The following is a 13,461-nucleotide window of genomic DNA, read 5'->3' on the forward strand; positions in this document are numbered from 1 at the left end:
CATATGACTAAGTTGGAGATTTCCCATTGATAGGACCCAGGTGGCGCCGTGGGTTAAACCACTGAGCCTAGGGCTTGCTGATCAGAAGGTCGGCGGTTCGAATCCCTGTGACGGGGTGAGCTCCCGTTGCTTGGTCCCAGCTCCTGCCAACCTAGCAGTTCGAAAGCATGTCAAAATGCAAGTAGATAAATAGGAACCGCTACAGTGGGAAGGTAAACGGCGTTTCCATGTGCTGCTCTGGTTTGCCAGAAGCGGCTTTGTCATGCTGGCCACATGACCTGGAAGCTATACGCCGGCTCCCTCGGCCAATAATGCGAGATGAGTGTGCAACCCCAGAGTCGGTCACGACTGGACCTAATGGTCAAGGGTCCCTTTACCTTTTTACTCTGCATATGACTAAGTTGGAGATTTCCCATTGATCGTTACATTTTGAATGAGAACTCTGCATTCACCACAGCTTTTAAAGAATATACAATATTATCAGTTGCCATTCCAAAATTAAAAAATTCCTTCAGTAGCACCTTAAAGACCAACTAAGTTTTTATTTTGGTATGAGCTTTCGTGTGCATGCACACTTCATCAGATACCAAAATTGTTCATTGAAACACAAGAGGTCATGCCCTCTAGATTAATTGATTCCAGAGATGAAAACACACAGAGACACACACACTACTTAATTGGGAGGGACATAAAAATAAAACTTACTAGCTCAAGTTGTAAAATCAGGTAAGCAATAAAATTAAAAGGAGGCTGGTGCATTGCAAACTGAGAATCTGTCTCCTGCATTGCCTGAACACTCGCTTTTGCACAGCATTAGCCAGAGATTTATCGTTCACTGGGCGCCACTAAAAATATCTAAATGCATGGACAATGGCACGTTAGAGCCTTGTAAAATGAAAATTGAAGTAGGACTTGAAAGAGAATAGCATGAAGTAACAGATTTAACTACTTCTGTACAGCTATGAAGAAAGCCAGTAAGACTGAGATTATGGTGCCAAGAAGCACGCTTGCCATTTTTGATACATTGTGGGGCCACAGTCACACCATACAGTTAAAGGTCTGTGATACCACTTTAAACAGTCATGGCTTCCCCCCAAAGAATTCTGGGAGCCACAGTTTGTTATAGGCGCTGGGTGTGTAGTTAGGAGATCCCTATTTGCTTCTCAGAGATACAGTTCCCAATGTTCCCTGGGACTAATTGTTAAACCACTCTGGGAGCTGTGGCTCTGGGAGCAGAATAGGGGTCTCCTAACAATTCTCAGCACCTTAAAAAAAAAAAAAGTATACAGAATTCTTTGGAGGAAGCCAAGACTGTTTAAAGTGGTATCATACAGTCAGATAGAGATTTGACTGTGAAAGAGCCTAACTGCCAATGTGGGCAGCTGGAGTTTGGACTGAGTGGCCTCAGATAAGGACTATTTCTCAGTAAGGGTAAAAGGTAAAGGGACCCCTGACCATTAGGTCCAGTCATGACCGACTCTGGGGTTGCGCGCTCATCTCGCATTATTGGCCGAGGGAGCCGGCGTATAGCTTCCAGGTCATGTGGCCAGCATGACAAAGCCGCTTCTGGCAAACCAGAGCAGCACATGGAAACGCCGTTTACCTTCCCGCTGTAGCGGTCCCTATTTATCTACTTGCATTTTGACGTGCTTTCGAACTGCTAGGTTGGCAGGAGCAGGGACCAAGCACGGGGATTCGAACCGGCAACCTTCTGATCGGCAAGCCCTAGGCTCTGTGGTTTAACCCGCAGCGCCACTCACATCCCTTGTCAGTGAAGAGAGATAGGGTCTATCTGAGAGAGCTCCAACTTGGGAGAGGGAGTTGGTCTGTTGGGATAAGCTAGGCAGTGCAGTTTGATCCCATGAGGGGAAAGAGAAAAGTGAGAAGGGGCTGAGTGGGTATTGCGGGTTAAGAACAGTAATAGCCATTCTAGGTGGGGAAAGTCTTGAGACTTAGTTTGGGAAAGAGTGTCATTTAAAATTCTCTGTAAAGAGTGTGCTTCTTAAAACTAAGTTTTGTCCCTTACTCCTGAAACCATCATGCTAAATAAACAATATGTTCCACTTTCTTCGCCAACCGAGTTTGCACAAAGACTGGGGCGATGGAATAAAAACTTGCCCACAATATCTTTGCTTATCTTTATTTTAAATAATAATAAAAACAGCTGCAATTCACAACCCCTGACCACTCCACACCAGCCAGTACCGTACAAAGCATTTGGTCAATTTATATACAGTTTTCAAATTACCGTACCCTATCACATCGCTGCATTTGGTGCAGTAGGTAAACTCCCCTTGCTAATTAGTCAAATTGTTAAGATACTACAGGTGTGTTGAATTGTCAAGAGCTCACAGGTGTGCTGCCATACAGATTATAACAACAAACACATACCTCTGAGTAGCACCATTGACCACTTCAATATTAAGAAAACCTAACACAATATAGTTTTGTTTCAGCAATTCATCCACATACTGTGACCCTCTGGGTGGGGAATGAGTGGACACCGGGCAGCCTTCACAGAAGTACAATACTTTGTGGTGGTGTAAACAAACACTACCACAAATAAAAAAATTCCTTCCAGCAGCACCTTAAAGACCAACTAAGTTTTTATTTTGGTATGAGCTTTCGTGTGCATGCACACTTCAGATACACTGAATTAGAAGTCCCCAGATGCTTATATGTAGAGAAAGGGTGGGGAGGGGTGGTGGAAATGGGTGATAGACTGACTGCTAGCTGTTGACTGCAAACGACTGCTGTCTTACTACAAAAGAATTTCAGAAATAGACTGGAAAGAGAAGTTGCTGAATTGCAACTTATCACCAAGCTTAAAACCATAGAGAGACCTGGTTTGGACAGAGACGTTGGATTCTTATCTCATTATACATGATAAAGTGATCCTCAGCCACCTCGCCCCTTGCTTTTTCATGCAAGTCCATTTGCAGTCGTCAACAGCTGTCAGTCAATCACCCATACCCCTCCCCACCCTTTCTCTACATATAAGGGTCTGGGGACTTCTATGCAAGGCTTAGAAATTGCCCAGCCCCTTAGGCAAGGACCACCCCAAAAGCATGGGTCACAGAAAGAGGCTGTCTACAACAGAAATTTGAGTGTGTGGCCTGCTTCCTGTTGTTAAGATATCTTATGTTTGCTAGGTGCACCTGTGTCACCAAGCAAGACAGAATGACACTCTATTAAATTCTTCAGCGATGAGAGCTCATGGAAGGAAGAAGTCGTCCATGGGGCACCAGCAATGGTGGCTGGTACCCACTGAGATGCAAGGTCAGGGATGCCAATAGCAGGTGGGGCCAGAGCCACTGACTGACAAAGCCAACTCATTCTAATTTTGACCCCATCTTCCTCCCTGTTGAGTTCTAGGAAAGCAACATAAGGGTCTGTACATGCTGCCCCTTTAAAGCACCCTTGAAGCACATTCTGCCCTCCAAGAATGCTAGGTACTGTGATTTGTTAAGGCTTGCTGGGAAATGTAACTCTGTGGGGAGGGAGTTTACAGAGTTATTTGAAGGAAAGAGTGTGCTTTGAATGTGCTTTATCATTTGTAGGCAGCCTGAGACTCTGGAGGAGGAAGCTGACAGCCGGGGCTATCCTCCTGATAGGTCGAGAAGGCAGGTCTGGGTGAGAGCAGACTGAGGTTGGTGGGGCAGTGCATCAATAATCCTCATGGAACAATCCTCATTGTCTATCAGGGAATTAAATATGCTTCCTTGCAGTTCACCGGAGTCTCTCTTGACGCTCTCTCACTTGGCGATCAAGCGCAGCTTTCTCTTCCTGCACTGACACCCCATTCCGGCCTCTCCAAGCTTCCTTCGGCACCCCCTCGCACGCCAAAGGCTCAGCAATAACAGATTATTTTTTGCGACCTACTTTGTCGAGAAAATTGCCTGTATTCAGCCTGACTTTGCTGTCACAACTCTTGAACAGCGATAACATTTTCCGCTACATTCTTCTCTCTTATCTCTGAAAAAAATCGCCATGGTAATTTTCTTAATGCTTTCAAACTTCCATTGCATAGCCGAAAGACTCGGGAGCGCAATGGAAGCAAGCAACATGCCCGGGAGAGAACATTGTTGTCGTAACCAGCAATAATGAATGCTGCCCAAATTGTCTGCGCAAGTGTGCCATTTGTTGGAGGAGGAGACAAAGGTGGCGTTGGGCCTGTGAGCGGGAGTGTAAGGGATGTGTGTGCTTGGCTGTCAGCTTACACCGGGGGGGGGGGAGACGACCCTTTTTCTTCCTGAGGGCCAAATTGCCTTCTGGGTGAACCTTCTGGGGGCCACATGCCAGAGGTGGCCATGACCATAAGCAAAAGTGGGTGGGGGCAACAAATGTAAATATTACTTTTGTACAGTTGGCTAGATTCTACAGTGTCACACGACTGCACACCCCATTCACAGCCATCTATTGTAGACAGGTGCCACCCACCTCTGTCATAGTCCCATACTGCTCAATCATGGCAGAGCTCAGTGGCAGGCGAGGCTAGCTAACTAACCAAGTCCCAGGAGGGGTACTTGCCTGAGGGCAGAGTCCGTATGCCAGGTTCAGTCCAGTCTTAAGGTCAGGAGTATCTCAGTTCACGTAGTCAAATGGTTCAGGGGTCAAGAAAGCTGAGAGTCCAAGGTCAGGAAAAGCGAGAAGCAGCAAGATCTGGCCAGGAACAACGAATGTTTTCTAGCAACTGACTGAGGCTGGAAAACCTGCTTAAGGAGACTGGAACCAGCTGGTTCTCATCAGGAGCAAGAAGGCTGATCATCAGCAGGTGGAGTCACTCTGCCTTCTGCTCCTTCAGGCTGCTGCTCAACAGGTGAAGCCGACTCCTGGGTCATGAAAACCCCTGTCATTTGCCTCTGATGCCACCCACCTCTGGCATTAGACACACAGATGGTAAAGGTTGAAACCACAGAGAAAAACCAGTTGTGTGCCTGCCTTCTCATTACTGCGCATGATTGACAGTTATTGGAGGAACAGCATTGTACGCTTCACCTTTTCTGTCTATACTACCATCTCCCCTACAGACCCTCTTAAGTTCAGCAGAGGCCTCCTTTCCAACTTTTTCCTACACAAAACGGGGATGCCTGCCTTCCAGGACACGCTCCCGGGCGACTCACATGACCCACACCTCGCAAGAGAGCGCAAGATCGCTGCACCCAAAATGGCCGCCAAGAGATCATGTGGAAAAAATGGGATGTCCCATTTTTCCTGAGGCACTTGGAAGGTATGCAGAGGGTAGTTTCCAATCTATGGAACTGGCACTGTTACACGTGCCACGTAACACTCTTAAGAAATGTACATTTTATGTGGCAGCACTCATACTTTGGAACTTCCTGCATACTGTATTGATATCAGCCAGGCACCGACTTCACTGTACTCCTTTTGGTGCCTGCTAAAAACATTTTTGCCTAGACCAGCCTAGCCAGAATGCTGGCATGTGTTTTAATCTGTTTTTAGTTTAGAGCTGGTTTTAATTATTTGAATGTTTTGCTGTTTTTAACTCTTCTATTCTTTTTGTAAATTGCTTTTGAGTTTTTATTTGCAGTCATGTGGCATATAAATTTTATGAAATGAATGAATGCTGGATTTTAAATTGCTGTCACCCTCCCTTGGACCTGCTGCTGAAGGACGAGTAACGACAACAATACTACTACTGTGATTTAATACGTATTTGATATCAAAATCCCATTATTTGTAGTAAAGAAAAAGAATGTTAGCAGATTTTAAATCCTGCAATCTTGTAGATTTTCCTCTGAAGGTGCCCCACACTTCTCTTCTAATTCGTTACAGAATCAAATCTATGGTAAGCAAAGTAAATTAGATTCAGTGACATTCTGCTAATTGAGTCATTCCCCCTTCTCCGTGGCTTGGCTGAGTTTTTAATTACCAGCTAATCTCATCAATATGGTGGATGACTGGCAGCATGCAGATCACTGTATTACAACCACAGTGAATTAGAACGAGATATTTTATGGCTCACTGCTTGACCCAGGGCTCTCCTGTCACCGCACACTGGGGATGAACAGGGGAGCTATGGTCATCAGCTGACCTGGAAGTGGAAGGAATAATCACGCTGATCGCTCTAGCAAATAAGCAAGAGCGAAGGCGGTACCAAGCTTTGAAGCTCCCCTCCAAAAGAAAGGGCAACAGGTGCTGAAAAGGAAAGTGAAGAAAATATAAGTTGTTCTGGAACACAGTCTTGAACAGGTCCTGCCATCAGTGTATCCACCAGCCTCCCCCCCCCCCCGCAAAAAAATTATCTCTGTCATTGATAAGGTTGCCAGACCTCCTCCAGGTCTGAAGTCTTCGGGTTTGCTTCAACCTCTCCAGGGAGCAAGCAGAGGGCCAGAATCTCCAAATAGGAAAGACTGCCTTTAATAATATATATATATTTAGGATCAGGACAGGGGGGGGGGAATCACAGGAAAGAACCACAGCAACGCGTGGCCGGGTCAGCTAGTAATATATATATATTTAATATTATGAAGAGTGTGCATGCAGCTGGAAAGCTTCAGCTGCAAACTGTAGCATGGGCACTCTGGGGATAAGGGTCTGCCCTCCTCTGCTCCCCCCCCATCTCCAGGACCCGCCCCGTGACATCACCAGGGGCTGCCTCTGGGTCTCAGGTTTGGGCCCTGAAATCTGAGGGTTTGGGATGCTCCTGACCCGGCAAATCTAATCATTGAATATCCTGATTGGGGCTGATGAGAGCTGGAAGTCAACAATGTCTGGAGAGCAAGCAGGTGGGCTGATGCTTCACCCTGTTTGTTTGTTTGTTTGTTTGTTTGTTTGTTCATTTATATACCATTTTTCTTTTTTTAAAAAAAACAACAACAACCCACAAAGCATTTTACAAAGAAAAGGCAATTAAATACCATATGGAAAACATCAAAATCCACATATATATAAAGATCAAGCTTCAGAACACAGCATTCCGCTGAGCATGCTTAATTTTATTCAAGATCCACATCAAGACCTCAACCAACCTTCACTCGCATGCTCTCAACAATGACAGAATCCCAATAAAGGGAAGGAGCCTAAAGTAGATATACAATAGAAGTGTTGTTTCAATTTGACTTCCTCCTTCAGGGGCTGTGGACCAATGGTCCATAACTAAGAAGCAATATATTCTGGGGTGTTCATGCTGTGAGCCCCTCCATCCTGTGTTCAGGTTGTATAAATGTGTAAATAAAACCATGTATCCTAAAAATACATCAGTGGACTAGGGGGACTAGGCTAGTTTAATTTAGGGAACTAGCCTAGTCCCCCTAGTCTACTAATGTATCTTTTAAAGCCTGGTGCCTCCTTCCCAAAGCCTGGGAAGCTTCTGCTTGGCTTAGGGAGGGAGGCATGATGCTCTCGTATGCGACGTTCCCTCCCACTGCCCTTACAAGCTGGCACTTCTGGCTCTAACTGTCCCCCATGAAAAATTTCACTGCGTGCCGCTGGTCTCCATTGACCTTCTTTGCAAGGAAGATGAACCCTGGGTAAGCGCTTGGGACCCGTGGAGTCTCTCGCTGCTCAGAGATTGGGGGGTCGTGGAACTACAATGAAGAGAGGCAAGCCTAGACTTCTGCTCATTATTCATGGGCAGGAAAACAGAAAGGAAAAGTAGAGAGGAGTAAGAAGAGGGGCTTTGCTGGATCAACAGCACGGTCCCTGCTGGGGTGGACATCAGCAGATGCTCCATGGTGCAAACCTACAAAGCTGGCCTAACAGACCTTCTCATTGAATGGCACCTAAACACAGCCACCCCTAGTGGATTGGCCAGCCACTTGCCACTACCAGGCAAGCTTCTCTGGGTCCACAGGCGAGGACAGTAACCAGCAGAGGGGGCTTAATGTAGAGCCCTCTCACACCTGGAAGTGGCCCCGTTGAAGGATTACTGTACTGCTAGAGGCCACCAACCAGATACAAGGAGCCCCCTGAAGACCAGCTCATTGGCATATTGTCTCCTTCAATGAAGTCATTCTGGCCTTTAATACGAAGAGGATTCATCCCATCTGAAGCATGTAACATCTCCCTTGTTTGCAAAGAATAAAAGAAACTCATGTTAAAGAAAAAGGGCTTTCAAAAGATTTTTATATATATATAATTGATGTCTTTTGAACCAAAAGGGTAAAAATAAACCCAAGATACGAAGAAAGGCATAATGTTCCAAAGAACAAATTAGACATGCAAGAAGGATAAATGCTTTTCATCTTGACATGTTGTTCTCCAAGATGAGGAGCCTTGGCTGCGGGGGAAAAATCAATGGTGGCTTTTGTCATTTACTTCAGTGAGTCCAAAGGTCAAGCTCTTGATCTTCCTTTGGCAGCATCTGAAGGGCACTGACCAGAATATACGGTAGATCTAGTAACATTTACCCTCTGGCTAGAGGCCAGTTAAGAACATAAGGCGGGCCTGCTGGATCAGGCCAAAGGCCCAATAAGTCCAGCATGGTGTTCTCACAGCGGCCAGCAGATGCCTGTGAGAAGCCTGCAAGCTGGACGCAGCACTCTACCCACCTGTGATTCCCAGAAACTGCTATTCAGAGCCATGATGCCTCTGACAGAAAAGGTAGGGCACAGCTGTGGTGGCTAATAGCCATTGGTAGCTTTGTCCTCCATGAATGTGCCTAATCCTCTCTTGAAGTTGGTGGCCAGCCCTGCCTCCTGAATAGCCAAGCATCCTACTCTCAATGTGTTAACCGTCCTGCCAAACATGCCATCACCCCGAAGAATGGAGGAGCAGCCTGCCCTACTTGGATTTCAAAGTGGACTTGCCAGATCCAATCTGGGTGGATCTGCAACCCATTATGAGGTGATCCGAGGGTTTAAAAACACACATTAAAGCACCAGTGAGGTGATCCGAGGGTTGCACGCTCCATCTGTTCCTCCTCCCGCCATCCAAATAATACTTTTAAACTTTTGAAAAGAGCTTGCTCAGCAGACCAAAGCCTGGCTGGAGCATCAGACTCCTTCCCATGTGCTTTGGCAAAAGGGCCTTTAAATTATTATTTTTCTGCTGGAACAGAAAAATCTGTTCCAAAGAGTTTTTTATTAAGTAGACGTAAGCTTTGAGCTTTATCATAAGTGATCACACACACACACACACACACACACACACACACAACATTGTTGCTGGCATCCATCTGTCTCAAGTGACAAAGGAGTTCGCCTCCAGGGGTGAAGTCAAACCGCTGCATTAGCTGCACCAACATGACTTCTCCAGGGTGCAAGCCTGGGCAGTGTGTATTGTCCAGACAATAATTTCCCTCCTCCTAGATGTGTTACCTTCCCAGGCTGATGAGCCCCGTCTGCCCATCACTTCCACAGCATGTGCAAAAACTGCCTTCCTAACCCTTGGATCCACTATTGATCTCATCCGCTCAATCTGCTGGAGCCTTTCTTTGCATGCAGGGGGAGTTCCTAACTCACCAAGGGTTGGAGACCCATTGGCTACCCTCACCAGGTTTAGCTGGCCAGTCAGCTGCTCTCACATGCTGACAGCTTCTAGGAGCCCCAGGTGAGAGCTGAGTGCAGGGTGAGGCCCAAAAGTGGGCAAACTACCCAAGCAGGAGCATGCTCCCCCCACCAGACATACTACCCCACCCCATCCACCCCATATGTGTGTGCATATATATATAATCTTGGGGATGCAGGTGACGCTGTGGTCTAAACCACAGAGCCTACGGCTTGCCTATCAGAAGGTCAGCAGTTCGAATCCCTGCGACGGGGTGAGCTCCCGTTGCTCGGTCCCAGCTCCTGCCAACCTAGCAGTTCGAAAGCATGTCAAAGTGCAAGTAGATAAATAGGTACCGCTCCAGCAGGAAGGTAAACAGCGTTTCCATGCACTGCTCTGGTTCGCCAGAAGCAGCTTTGTCATGCTGGCCACATGACCTGGAAGCTGTACGCCGGCTCCCTCGGCCAATAAAGCGAGATGAGCACCGCAACACCCGAGTTGTCCGCAACTGGACCTAACAGTCAGGGGTCCCTTTACCTTATATATAATCTTACATATGAATTTGTGAATTGTGAAACTGAATGGATTTTTTTCTGCATTGATTTTGGATATCAGTTGATTCAGGTGCCCTGAGTGGTGGCGAGTGTATGAAATAAAAAGTGGGAGGGAACTGTCTGTCTGAAGAGTGTTTTTCACTTTATAGACATGTGAATTTGCTTAACTCCCTCTCTTTTAACTATTTGCAATTATATAAAAGCTTCACGTTGAGTTATAGCTGTTCAGAAATCTGGGCATTTGTTTTGTGCAATGATTGCAGTTCAGCCCTCTACATGAATAAAAAGAGAGTTAGGAAGTTATGACTGCTTCATCTCAGCAATGCTATTGATAATTAATTGAGCCTGTATTAGAAGCAGACGGGGGGGGGAGGGGGGTGCAAGCCAGTGAAATGGGGGGGGGAATGCTTCAAGGGAAACCCAGTGTTTTGATGAAAATGGCATTATTGTTGCATGGAGTGATATCTTTTATTACTTTCTAAGAGAGGAAAGCTACTGCTATCAATAGTCTCTTTGCTTCTTCTAACTGTACAATCCACAATGTGTCCCTCTTAGGATGCCTCCGCCATCTTAAACATTCCAATATGGGCAAACAGACTGGCATTGTATTCAACTAAATTCTATAAGACTATACACTCAATTAAATTATGACTAATTTAGATCAGTTAAGTTCCATTCAAGCTACTCTGAGTAGAATTAAATCAGATACAACCAGGGCTTTCCACACAACCCCAGCCGGAACTCACCGGAACTCAGTTGGGCACCATTGCCTTTCCTGTATAAGAGAACAAGGGAGGCGCTCCTGTTCCAGCATCTCTTTTTCTAGAAAAATAGCACTGGATAAAACCCAATATTCCTAAAGAGCTTAGCAGTAAATATCTTTACTACCCAACTTCTGGTTAGAGTAAAGGCAGATGAGACAGACGTTGTGCGTGTATAATTAAATGTGTGAGGCATCTCGAGGTGGTTTAGAGTTCAATGGAAACATACACAGAACAATTACATATATAAAACCGTTTAAAAAGAAAGACAAATGAAAACAATCATTCATATATAACACACACACACACACACACACACACACACACACAGTGGTGCCTCGCAAGACTAATTTAATTCGTTCCGCGAGTCAATTCGTTTTGCGAAAAATTCATCATGCGAATTGCATTTTCCCATAGGAATGCATTGAATTTTTTTTTTGCATTAAATTTCAATGCATTCCTATGGGAAACTGCGATTCGCAAGACGAATTTTTCGCAAAACCAATTCGTCTTGCGAAAAATTCGTCTTGCAGGGCATTCGTCTTGTGAGGTACCACTGTATACACATATATATGCAACTAAAAACATGTCTATATATTGTTATAGGTTAGGGGGCCAGTGTGGAAAATAACAACCCTCCCTCCTCACAAGAAAACTAAATTATCATGGGGCAGGGCTGGATTTGAAACTCCCTCATTCACTGACTATGTGCCTGTGGTGCCAGGATTATTCAGGTGACATTTTTGTCCTCATCCTTTGGATCCCCCCTTCCCAATTTACTAAGGAACCATTTTGACTGAGGACGTCCGAGGCAAGAGAATGGGCCTCGCTCAGCCCATGATGGAGTCAGTGCAAGATTTAGGGCGGTGCAAGAGCTTTCCCCACACAGGGAGCTGAGCCAAGGGGGCACAAAACTGAGATGGTCCATAACCGAGAAGAGCCATTTTGGAGCGCCAAATTTTGGCCTCGCACAGGGCGCCACACTACAAAAGATTGCCCAAGTCATCCCTTGATGGAGATAAGCCTTCCCTTCCCTCTGTATCTGGTGCTTGGTGCCTGTGGCCCTCCAGATGTTGTCAGACTCCAGCTCTCACTCCTGCCAGCATGCCTAATGGTCAGAGTCCGATAAGATCTAGCAGGACACAGATTCCCTACTCCTTCTTTATACCAAGCAATAACACACATAGCCAGACAATTTTGCACTACCAGGTACGTTTGGAGTTGCTGGGTGGACTGTCCCCCGTTTGTGTGCTGCAAAGGAGGGGAGGGGAGATCATTTTCTTCTTCCTCTGTGGGAACTCAAAGCAGCTAACAGCACAAAAATGGAACGCAAGTTAGATGATGCAGAAACAAATATTCCCTCTATTTCTAATGTCCAAGCTATGAGTACCATTTCTTATGTTGCCAAAATGGCACAACCCATGAAGAAGGTGGAGATATCATCAGTGTTGGGGGGGAACCGAAGTTCTGCAGAAACGCACAAAAATATTTAGGGCAGGAACCCCCAAAAACACCTCCATGAAAATTACTCCTTGCTTCTGATATTACAAAAGCAACAAAATATTGATACATACATACATACATACATACATACATACATACATACATACATACATACATACACACACACAATGACAACATTCATGCAACATTGACAGTATCTCTCCATTGATTTTCACATTCATTGTTTGGTCTATCATGACATTATCAAAGACTGAAGGTAGCTTGCAAGCTTCAGAGCAAGTCTGAGTTTTCCAGCGGATGGAAATGGGTTTTTTTAAAATGTGAACATTTTTACATTGTGGGTATCGTTGTTAACGGAGATATTTCATAGGAAGCTGTTCATAAAAGAATAATGTAAGTACACTCGTACATGTGTAATTAAGGGAACGATAACCGAGTGTGATCTAGAGACCCAACACCAGGCAGACCATGGGAACCCTGAGATTTCAGTATTTGAATTCTAATTCTGCAGAAGCATTACTTTGTTGCTGTTGCTGTTGAATGGTGGGTTTGATTCAAAGACACAACATTGCTGAATCCAGGGAAGCAGCTGGAAAGTCTTTTGAGGTCACCTCTGGTAGGGAAGAAGATGTCTTTGCTTGCCTTGGGTGCATTATATAAGCCAAGAGTGCCCTCTGCTGAAATGGAAACTTCCACACAGAGATTACTCCCATATCAATCAAACTGACAAGTCTCTTCATTTCATCCTTCCTATTGAGGCTGAGATCACTGTCTTTCAAGTACCAAGTATAGAAACATGATTTTCAAATGGGGGTGGCAGGGAATAAATAGGGCTACTGATGGCCGCCACAAAAAGCTAAGCCTGTATTAGTGTACTGAGGTAGAGCAGGTGAGATTGGGGGATTCCCTGCTCCGCTCTGATGCCTCATGTCAAAAATCCTAGGCCAGCCTCCCTCTCCTCCAGCCACAAACTGCCATGGTTGTTGTTGTTGTTTAGTCATGTCCGATTCTTCGTGACCCCATGGACCATAGCATGCCAGGCACTCCTGTCTTCCACTGCCTCCCGCAGTTTGGTCAAACTCACGTTCGTAGCTTCGAGAACACTGTCCAACCATCTCATCCTCTGTCGTCCCCTTCTCCTAGTGCCATCAATCTTTCCCAACATCAGGGTCTTTTCCAAGGATTCTTCTCTTCTCATGAGGTGGCCAAAGTATTGGAGCCTCAGCTTCACG

Source organism: Zootoca vivipara, chromosome 13 (assembly GCF_965207765.1).
Source record: "Zootoca vivipara chromosome 13, rZooViv2.hap1.1, whole genome shotgun sequence".
Lineage (NCBI taxonomy): Eukaryota > Metazoa > Chordata > Lepidosauria > Squamata > Lacertidae > Zootoca > Zootoca vivipara.